General features: G+C 41.9%; 1 pseudogene; it reads left to right on the top strand.

The window, feature by feature from the left end:
- LOC102842781 overlaps window positions 1-5,616 on the top strand; it is a 6,083-nt pseudogene extending 467 nt beyond the window's left edge.
- Window positions 5,617-11,547: the final 5,931 nt, after the last annotated feature.

Genomic DNA, 11,547 nt, shown 5'->3' with positions numbered 1-11,547 from the left:
GAGATGGATTGGCCAAGTGGCAGCATCAATGAGCTCAAGCATGGCAACAATTGTGAAGTTGGCCCAGGATCGGGCAGTGTTTTATTCTGCTGTGCATAGGGTCACTATGAGTTGGTACTGACTTGATGGCACCTAACAACAACAACGTTACCAAGCATGATATTCTTCTTAAGGAACTGGTCCTTCCTGACAACATGTTCAAAGTGCGAGAGATGCAATCTTGCCATCCTAGCTTCTAAGGAGCATTCTGGCTGTACGTCTTCCAAGACAGATTTGTTTGTTTGGCTGTCCATGGTCCTTTCAATATTCTTCACCATCATCATAATTCAGAAGCATTGACTATTCTACAAGCTTTCTTATTCACTATCCAACCTCCACAGGCATATGAAGTGACTGAAAATACCATGACTTGAGTCAGGCATGTTGGTTCTTAAAGTGACATCTTTGCTCTTTAATACTTTTGCATCAGATTTACCCAATACAATATGTTGTTTGATTTCTTGACTGCTGCTTCCATGAGCATTGAGTGTGGAGCTAAGCAAAATGAAGTCTTTGGCAACTTCAATTTTTTGTTTATTATGATAAAAGCAGTCATACTGTTGTTGGTAAGTGCTGTTGAGTTGGTTTTGACTCATAGTGACCCTGTATTTCCAAGAAGTGTCAGGTGAGTTTGAACTGCTGACCTTGTAGTTCAAACTGACCTTGTGGTTAAAAGCTTATTCTACAGACCCACGCCAGAACACCATAAAGCAGCTACAAACCGTATGTGAATGAATGAGGGTGATTTTGTTCTAATAACAGTTTATTTACAAAAACATTGTTCTACATCATACTTTGGTGAGTATTGACTGGATCTTAAAATCTCATGAGCAGTCATTGAAGGGGCAATTAATGGTCTCCCCATGTGCAGAAGAAAGATGAGTGATGAAAATTTGAAGATGCTTGGAACCAACTAGACTGATGGAGCAGGTGAACATCAGTCACCATGACTCTGAGACCAGAAGAACTAGATGGTGCCCGGCTCCCACTACCAGCTGCTTTGAAAGGAATCACATTAGAAGTTCCTGGATAGAATGGGAGAAAAGTCATAAACAAAAAATGGCTGGGCTTGCTGGTTAGAAATAGACTGGAGGAACCTGAGACTGTGGTCCTTGACCACCCTACAGGTCTGGAATGGAATTCACCCTCATGGTCCAATTTTCAACCAAGAAGTAGATAGACACAGAGAAGGGACAACAACTCTACTAAGTTTTGTTCACCATGGAATGGTCAATCATTTAAAATCAAAAGGGCAACATTTACCTGTGGACAGAGTTAAGAAAGGATGGGAAGGAGAGTGGAATGAGACTAAGAACCACAGGGAGGAAGTGGGAAAACTTGTTACATGGAGGGCATTGTAATCATTGAGATGAGACAGTTTATGATTTGGTGAATGCAAAACTGATGAGGTTGTCTGTAAACCTTCACTCAATACACAATAAAAACTTAACAAAACAAAACAAAAGCAGGTGGCAGGCCAAACTTGTCCATGGACTGTAGTTTTCTGATTCCTGCTTGCAAACTTTTTCTGTAAAGTACTACTTCCACCAGTCAGTCAGTTTCTATTTTACTTTCTTATTTCCCAACCATGAACATTCAATTATTTCCAATCCCTCCAGGTATAGGCAAATTACCTAAACCCCAACCAATACTCTCATTGAGTAATGCTCAGGATCCTTGCAGCTAATACACAGTGAGTGTTTACTTTAAGGACAGACAGGTTTGACTTAATGCTGAAATGTGTGAGGACTTGGAGGAGAGGGCCACCTAAAAATGTATTCACTTCAGCTCTATTTTCAGGGCACTGGTGGCAAAAATCTATATCTGAAGAGTTTTTGATTCCCAAACAACCCCACCTCATGCTTTTACTGTCTTACCCTCTGAGTAATGGGAAGGGCCATTGGGGTTGTGATGATTCTGCATGCTTTGAAGCCATCTGATGCTTGGAATCTGATTTCACCAACCACCAGCTTCCAGGAGGAGCCCGATGTGACATAAGCTGAATGGAATACTTTTATGGGATGAGGGGGGACTCTTTGCAGGCATCTAACTAGCATATTTTGGAGAAAAATTAGTTGAAGTATTGAGGAAATAAAACTGTGCTACATGCCAAGCCCCCACCCACCATTAAGGATATAAAAGGACCATGGAGGAAAGGGAGGCTCATTCCTCACCTACGTCCACTTCCAGGTTCACCTGCTCTTCTATCACCTCTCTCAGCACTAGTTGTACACCTGCTTCCTGCCCAACATGAGCTGCTGCACCACCTGTTCTGCCCGGCCCTGTGTGCCCCCCAGCTGTCACGGCTGCACCCTGCCCGGGGCCTGCAACATCCCTGCCTCTGTGGGCAGTTGTGGCTGGCTCTGTGAGGGCTCCTTCAATGGCAATGAGAAGGAGACCATGCAGTTCCTGAATGACCGCCTGGCCAGCTATCTGGAGAAGGTGCGCCAGCTGGAGCGGGAGAATGCAGAGCTGGAGGGCCGCATCCAGGAGTTTTGCCAGGAGCAGGTGCCCTATGCGTGCCCGAGCTACCAGTCCTACTTCCGGACCATTGAGCAGCTTCAGCAGAAGGTGAAGGGATGGACTTTGAGGGAGCACAGGGGAAGCTGTCCCTCTTTGAACAAGAAGATGTTCTCAAGTTCAAATGATCCTCACCTTAGAATCTTTTTTTCAGATTCTGTGTGCCAAGTCTGAGAATTCCAGGCTGGTGGTACAGATCGACAATGCCAAGCTGGCCTCTGATGACTTCAGAACCAAGTATGTTGAGACTTTTGGCTCTGATAACAGCTAAGGTCCCTATAGCTCTTTCATTGCCCTGTGGCCCTACTGTTGCCTAGAAGGGAGGACAAAGCCCTTTGCCCCTCTTTATTTTTCCTCTCAAGTCTGATTATGTAAAATCAGTTTCAAATAGGAATCCATACCCCTGTGCTAGCTGCCCTTCAGTCTATATTAATCTTTCTGAAAGGGCTTTACAAATCCCCAAGTTCAGAGATTTAAATCAGTTGGTCTTAAAGATCAGACTAAGACAACTGAGAGGGAAGTAAGAAAGTCCATCACACAAGTGCCCTCAGATACCTCCGCATGCTACGGTGAGTCAGAAGTCCTTGCCAGACAATCCAGACGTTGCTCAAGGGAAACAAATTGATGACAACAGGCAGAAAGCACTATAAATTTAAAGAGAGTCAAGATGATGTCCTCTAAATAAAACACGGGACAGGGAGGTGGGCTTCTTACCTGGATCATCCTCCAACTCCAATTTGTGTTTGAAGGTACGAGACAGAGCTGTCCTTGCGGCAGCTGGTGGAGTCTGACATCAACAGCCTACGCAGGATCCTGGATGAACTGACCCTGTGCAAGGCTGACCTAGAGACCCAGGTGGAGTCCCTGAGAGAGGAGCTGCTGTGTCTCAAGAAGAACCACGAGGAGGTGAGAGGAAAATAAAAAGGCTTCAAAGAGAAGCTGTTAGTACTGGGAACCAGGAAGCCACACCTGATCAGTTCTCTGGCCTGGGACCCCTGTACCAAAGAACTTAAATTTAGCTAGAGAATGATCACTACATCCACACAAGGAGAGAGGTGGCTGCTAGTTCTTCAAGCAGTTGGTCCAGAGTCGGGCAAGTGTTAGAGATGTGGCGAAAAACATTAAATCTTATTCTCTGCTGGTCACTGTGAGGTCCTGAGCTTAGTGCTGGAGATGGAAGGGAACCCCCCCCCCAAAGAAATGACTCCTATCTTCAAAGGGCCCATAGCATAGTGCGGAGTTAGCATCAGTACAAGGTACACTGAAGTGTCATGAGATGCATGACCATCATGTTCTGGAAAGAATCCAGTTGGTCTGAAACAAGACAGGGAACTCCTTTCACAGGCAAGTGTTGAAGCAGGAGGAATATTTCAATACTTGGGTGTTACAGTCTAAGCGAAGAGACAGATCAAAGTTGTAGAAGTAGAAGAGCAGGGTGTATCTGAGTATGGCCAATGAGTCAGTGTGGCTGGGAAATGTGGCAAGAACTACATAACCAAAGAATTGGGACCTAGCCTATAGGAAATGTGAAGTGATTCCAGGTTGTTTTTTTTTTTTTTGACCAAGAGTTGATGTGACCCCTATTTGAGTTTGTTCCAGCATAATATACATGTCAGTCTTTGTGAACAATCAGGGTTGGGTACCTTCTATAGTAGGAAGGTAGCAGATCCATTCTGTGGGTTATTTCCTTCCCCTTGCTCCTTCAGGAAGTCAACTCCCTGAAAAGCCAGCTTGGAGACCGCCTCAATGTGGAGGTGGATGCTGCTCCCACTGTGGACCTGAACCGTGTGCTGAATGAGACCAGGTCTCAGTATGAGGCCCTGGTGGAGACCAACCGCAGGGATGTGGAGGAATGGTTTGCCAAACAGGTGGGCATCTAAGCATGTGGTCACTCAGTACTTGAGACCCCTCCTGGGCCTGTAAGGCAGGGTCTGACCCTGTCTTCTCCCCTCTGGATGTTTCAGACTGAGGAGCTGAACAAGCAGGTGGTGTCCAGCTCGGAGCAGCTGCAGACCTGCCAGGCAGAGATCATCGAGCTGAGACGCACTGTTAATGCCCTGGAGATCGAGCTGCAGGCCCAGCACAACCTGGTGAGTACAACTGAGATGTCCTGCTGAGGAATGTGAAGTCAGGGAATTGAGTCTCTGGGGTCCCTTCAGATCATAAAGCTATGACATCTTTGGGTTCATTTGGAGAAACCTTTTAAAGGAGCATATGTCTGAATATTGACATTTTTTGGTCTACCTCATGACAGAGAAACTCTTTGGAAAACACACTGACAGAGACGGAGGCGCGCTACAGCTCTCAGCTGTCCCAGGTGCAGTGCATGATCACCAACGTGGAGTCCCAGCTGTCTGAGATCCGCTGTGACCTGGAGCGTCAGAACCAGGAGTACCAGGTGCTTCTGGATGTCAGGGCACGCCTGGAGGGTGAGATCAACACATACCGGAGCCTGTTGGAGAGCGAAGACTGCAAGTGAGTATGATACTAAAGATTTCTGGGAAAACATGTAAGGTGGAACTACAAGACATTATGGGAACACACATGCTGGCCATATTTTCATCTCACCAAACAATATGCATTGATGAAGTATCTACTATGTAGACAGTGATCTATGAAATTTATGGAAATGTGGCAGGCATAAAGATGAAGGGAACGTAGTCCCTGCCTCAGAGAGCTAACAAGGTACAGAGATTGCTACTCAGAACCATAGGACAAGACAAGTTGTATTAAGTTCCATGTGAGCTCAAGAGGAGGAGAAAGTATTTTTCAAAAGTACCATTTAAGAAACATCTTCCACCTTTACACATGGCAGTCTTGGAGAGAGAGAAAGATTTGTGTCAAGCAAACATGATGTCAACTAACTCCAACCATTATGAATTCATAGGTTGTCTCGTTGAACTAAAGGTGTTATGTGCGCCTTAGGGTTTTGCCCACTCCCATCCACAATGTAAACCTTTGTGTCTCTCCAGGCTTCCCTCCAACCCATGTGCCACCACCAATGCTCAGGGCAACTCCTGTGGACCCTGTGGCAGTTCTCAGTCACGTTGCTGTTAACTTAGAAGCTTGAATCCTCTTTGAAGACATCCATGAAGCCATTTAGATCAATCATAGGAAAGATCCTTGGAACCTGCCTTTGCTGGAGCTCCATTTCCATTTAGAAATCAATGTCATGCCAGCCTTCCAGACTCAACAAGCAGTCACATATCGCCAATTTATAATCTCTGAAAAGCTCTTTTGTGCTAAAGTTTGAGTCTTTTCATTTCTAAAGATAATTCCCTACAACCTCAGCTCCAGTTATTACGCATTACTTTAGGGTGTTTCCTGTAGGTATTGCGCTTCCGGCTTTCCTTGCTTTTTGATATTGTCTGGAATGCAAGGAGGCTCCTTCATTTAATTCCCAATAAACTTTATTTCCCTGGCATAGTAAATCTGTGTCTCATTCATATTTATGTATTGTAAACAATTCATCATAGCTGTTTCATAAAAATACCCCTTCATTAGAGGGATGAAATGGGTTACAGGACTGGCCCCAGCTATTATGCTCCCTGGTAAATACTGGTGAGGAGAAAATGACACGTTCCTATGAAGCTCACACCAAAGAGAGACCATGCAGAAAGCTGGCCTTCAACACCTGTACTGATTTTGACTTGGCTGTAGGGTCTTTGGCAACACTTTGAGTCCTTGAAAAACCTCATTGCCATCTCCTACTGTCATCCCCATTACAATGGAATTCCCTGCTCCCATCTCCTAAATTTTCTGAAGACCAGCTTTCATCTCTGCCTCTCCATAGAAGCTTCTCAAAGAGCAATAAATATCTTCTTTCAATCTCTCCACATTGTGCCTGCATCACCTATATAGGTACCTGCTTCTCCCTCAAAATATACCTTTATTGTTTCTAGAGCCCCACACAGACTCCTGGTGTGGCACTGTTTGTTAATGTGCTGGACTGCAAGATGGGTTTGAACCTCAAGGTCAGTGGTTCAAGCTCACCAGCTGCTCCTTAGAAACCCTATACAGGGCCTCTACAACCGGAAGGCTTGTAGAGATAACAACAACAACAACAACAACAACATTAACATAGCTCCACACATTCTGGGTTCTCTTGTTATAGGTTCTGATTGCCCTTTCTTTCTCTTCTGATTAGCCTGAAGTCCTACTGCTGTCTGATCTAAGTAGGGGAGCTCCTTAGATCCTTAGACCTCTGGTTTACTCTTTCTACATTCCCATTTATAAAGAACTAGTACTTTTATGCTGATAACTCCCAAGTCCTAAGCTCACGTCCTAAGGGGTCTGGTGGTAGATATGACAGCTGGTATTGGAGTAAATTTTAATTGGATGAAAGTTTGTCTTTTTCAAACTGATTCATCTTGATATCTTTGTCCTCTCAAAAAACTCTTAAATGCAACTGACTTCGTTCCTTATTTCCCCACCGTTTAAAGTTTATTCTTTTTCTCTAGGTCTATAATGTTTTTCCATAACGTTGTCAGCATTTCATTTTCTAGATTTCCAAGAAAGACCAATGCTCATTAAGCTCCTCCAACAAACACTAACAGCATCCTCCCTCTGCTTATCTCCCCTCTGAATTATTATAGGTCTCAAGTCTACAGTCCCAGTCTTATTTATTGAGTCAGTTTAGTTTTATCTGATTGACACAACCATAGTCAACAATCTCATACTATCTGCCAGGTACTGTGTGGAATATTGGGAACACACAAATACGTCCTGGCCCACAGTATTTTTATAGTCTAGAAGGGATAGGACATCAAGATATCTGTCATAGAGACTAAAATATGAGGATAAGTAAAAAATTATCCACACTCTGGCTGTTGAATTTATTTAAATCAACTTTTAGAAAAGCCAAATACATATTTTTTCTACATAATCTACTTGATTTTCAATACACTTTGTCCATCTGTTAACAAGCTTTATTAAAAATGTTTTAGGCTGTGTTGGGAGTAGGAATGCACCATTGTGTTCACTTTTTCTTCAGAGGTGAATCTTTGTCCTCCAAGGGCTGTTTTCAGGGGACTAAACAGGTGAAAGTCCAACAAAGCAATATCAGGGCTATAGGGAGAATGCTTTAACACCTCAAAACGAATTTTTTTTCCAGAGTGTCAGTAGTGTAGGCAGAGGTGTGTGGTCTTGCATTGTCATGCAAGATCACAAGGCCCTTAGATAGCAGTCCTCTTGTGTTTAATCTGAAGTTTAGACTTCAGCTTTTCAGTAAGCATCTCACTGAAATGAGTACTGTTGATTGTTGAACATATTTCCTGATAGTGTTCCAATACTGGCCTTTGAGAATCCCCCAGAACTGTAAGCATTTATTGCAATACATTTTCCTCTCAGCACTACTTTCACTGTGTCTGAAAGATTTTGATATGTTGTGTTTTTATTCTCATTTGTTTATAGGAACTTTATGAGTTCACAGTTTATTTCCTTTACTATGCAGTAGTTTTAAAGCAGCATGTTATTCCGTTTCCATGTATTTGACTTTATTTTGTTTAGTCTTTCTATTGTTGATTTCTAGTTTTATAGCCTTGTGGTCTGAGAAGATGCTTTGTAGTATTTTGATATGTGTAAATTTATGGGGGCTTGTTTTGTGGTCTAACACGCGGTCGATTCTGGAGAATGTTCCATGTGCACTTAAAAAGAATGTGTATTATGTTGTTGATGGGTTGAATGCTGTGTACACATCTATGAGGTCAATTTGGTTGAATGTGTTGTTTATTTCCTCTGTATCATTGTCAAGAGTCTTTCTGGTTGTTCAATCCTTTTTTGAGTGTGGTGTATTAAAATTTTCCATGATTACTGTAGATTTGTCTATTTCTTTCTTCAATTCTAGTAGGGTTTGCTGTATATATCTTGGGCCTCTTTCATTGGGAGCGTAGATATTTATTATGGTTATGTCACCTTGTTCGATTGACCCATTTAATTATGAGATAGTGTCCTTCTTTATCTCTTATGCTGGTTTTTTCCTGAAAGTTTATTTTATCAGAGATTAGTATTGCTACTCCTGCTTGTTTTTGATTGCAACAGCTTGGTGTATTTTTTTCTATCCTTTAACTTTTTTTTCTTAAGGTTTTTATTGTGGATTGAGTGAAAGTTTTCAGGGCACATCATCGGTTTCACATTCACACATTCATATACCTTGTTTCATTACATTGATTATAATCCCCTCCACATACCATCAGTTAACAGAGTTTCTCTATATCCTCTTTAGCTTTTTTGGGGGGTGGGGGAACTGCCTTTTTGGAATTTACAGTCTCAGCTTTTAGGGAAGGTTTTTACATTTATCTGTGGGTATCCAGGGTCTATCCTTTAACTTTTAATTGTTTTTTTCTTTGTATATAAGGCGTGTCTCTTGCAAGCAGCATATTGAAAGGTCCTGTATTCTTATTCATTCTGCCACTCTCTGTCTCTTAACTGGTGCATTCAATCCATTGACATTCAGTGTAATTTTTGCTGTTGTTGTTATGTGCCGTGGAGTCAGTTCCGACTCATAGCGACCCTGTACAGGGTTTCCGAGGGTGTAAATCTTTACGGGAGTAGAAAGCCTCATCTTTCTCCCGCGGAGCGACTGGTAGTTTCGAAACCGCTGACCTTAAGGTTCGCAGCCCGATTCGTAACCACTACGCTATCAGAGATAGGTATGACTTAATTGCTGTCATTATTCCAGTTTTTTGGGGGTGCTGCTTGTTCTGCATGCCTTCCTGTACTGAGTTTGTTTTTTCAGTGTTCTTTCTTGTCAATTTCTTCTTAGTTTTAATGTTTCCATGTTCTTGGATCTTCATTTTCTTGGTATGCTGTGAAGTATTACTTTTCTTTGAGGTTATCCTATGATATATTCAACTTTTCCTCCACTTGAGACAGTCTATTTTATCCTGCAAGCTACCTGACTTCCTCACCACCTGAATCTCTGTTCCTGTATTTTTCCCTTCTGTAACACTGTCATTATTTTGCTCTTTGACTGACCTCCCAGGTCCTGAATTTATTGTTGTAATTTTGTTCTATTCTGGACTCTTATATCTGTCAACTTCATTCCTGGTGGTCTTGCCACATATGTCAATCACTGGTTGTTGTCTGTTCATGTTGGTTTTCAGTCCAAAGAACTCCCTTTATGATGTTTTGATTCACTGGGTTGGCTTTGACAAAGTCTCTTATCTTCTGTTTATCCTGGAATATTTTAACTGCACCATCGTATTTAATTGACAGCTTTGCTTGTTAGAGGATTCTTGGTTGGCAGTTCATTTTATTTTATTTTATTTTAGGGTTTTATATATGTTTCCTCATTGCCTTCTTGCCTGCATGGTTTCTGCTGAGAGATCAGAGCTTAATCTGATCTGTTCGCCTTTGTAAGTAACACTTCTCTTTTCCCTGGCTGCTTTTGGGATTCTCTCCTTTTCTTTGATTTTGGAAAGCTTGATTATGATATGTTTTGGTGATTTTTTTTGGTTTATCCTTCCTGGGGTTCGCTCAGCTTCTTGAATGCTTATAGTTTCATCCTTCAAGATGTTAGGGAAATTTTCTTCCAGAAGTGCCTCAACTATCTCCTCTGTGGACTTCAGTGATTCTTCCTGTTCTGGAATGGCAATAATTCTTAAGTTATTCGTCTTCATGTTGTTCAACATGAATGTTAGACTCTTTTCATATGTTTTTTTGTATCCTTTTTTCTGCTTGTTTTTCTATCTTAGTAGTATTGAGAGATTTGTCTTCTAGCTCACTGGTTCTGGCTTCTATCACTACAATTCTGCTCCTTTGCCCTTTCAGTGTATTGTCCATTTCTGATATTTTATTATTAATTATTTGGACCTCTTTTTACAGGTTTTGAATTGTTTCCAATGCTAAATCTATCTTATTTGATTGTTTCTGTAGCACTTTCTTGACTTTTTCCTTATTTTCCTCCACCTCTCTGTGAAGAATTTGTATTTGTCTCAATACCATTTTCCTGAATTCCTTCTCAGGCAGATCCAAAGCCCATTTTTCTTCTAATGGGAAGTCTATGCCTACCTCCAGCTCATTTGTCTCAGTTACTCTTTTCTCTTGCTGAACATGTGCCAAGATCTTTTGTTGTTTCTTGGATATTTTCCCCAATGATTAGATGAATGTATGTTGCTGTATGTAATGTGTGTAATGTATGTAATGTATGAATGTATGTAAGCTTACTTAGTGCCTCCTTGTGGATGATTTCTGGAAATAGGCGTTCCTTTTCATGTCTGTTATTACTGAACTGCAAGTAATCTTAGCAAGTGATGGCTATCTATGTAATGTGTAGCAACTGGTATTGGCTTCTGCCTAGATGGTGGGCTATTATAGAGTATGCTTGTAGCTTGGCTATATGGCCATAATTTCTGTCTCTTCTTGGGTAATATAGGAAGAGAAAACTTCCATCCCATGGAAAAAAGTAGGACCAAGAAGGCAAAAAACAGAAACAAAAGAAAAAGCAACACCACCAACAAAAAACCCCCATAGCAAATTAGTTCTGTAGCCTCTGCTGATTAGATCAGTGTGTATGCACATAGGGAACCTTCATGGATGGGTAGGTGTCCACTCACACGGGCACCTCCTCTAGTAACTGCCGTGGAGGTGCACAGACAGAGAATGAGAAATGAGTGGAAGAAACATTATTACCACTTTTTTCTCTGATGATTGGTTAGGTCTCTCCATATCCACAGCATTCTTCTTTTAGTGTGTTTTTAAAAAATAGTTGTTGGGTTTACACACTTGTCTTGTATAAAGCAGTTGGTGTTGGCTCTTGATTTTTATGTTGATGTTTTACAGGGTGCAAATACGGCTTGGATGTTTGGTTAGACTTGCTGTCCCTTGTTAGATAAGGCAGGAATAAAAACTCCTGCCCAAGTAGGAGAGCCATTTTCTGAGCTAAATCTCACAGTCAGATGTCATAAGAACCCTTTGGAGCATTAGCCTCTGCACTTTTATCTTGGACTTTCAGTTACTTTGCGCCTTGGGAAAATTGTGCCCTGTGTT

Source organism: Chrysochloris asiatica, unplaced genomic scaffold, assembly GCF_000296735.1.
Source record: "Chrysochloris asiatica unplaced genomic scaffold, ChrAsi1.0 scaffold00007, whole genome shotgun sequence".
NCBI lineage: Eukaryota > Metazoa > Chordata > Mammalia > Afrosoricida > Chrysochloridae > Chrysochloris > Chrysochloris asiatica.
This window is presented reverse-complemented; position numbering and strand designations above follow the sequence as displayed.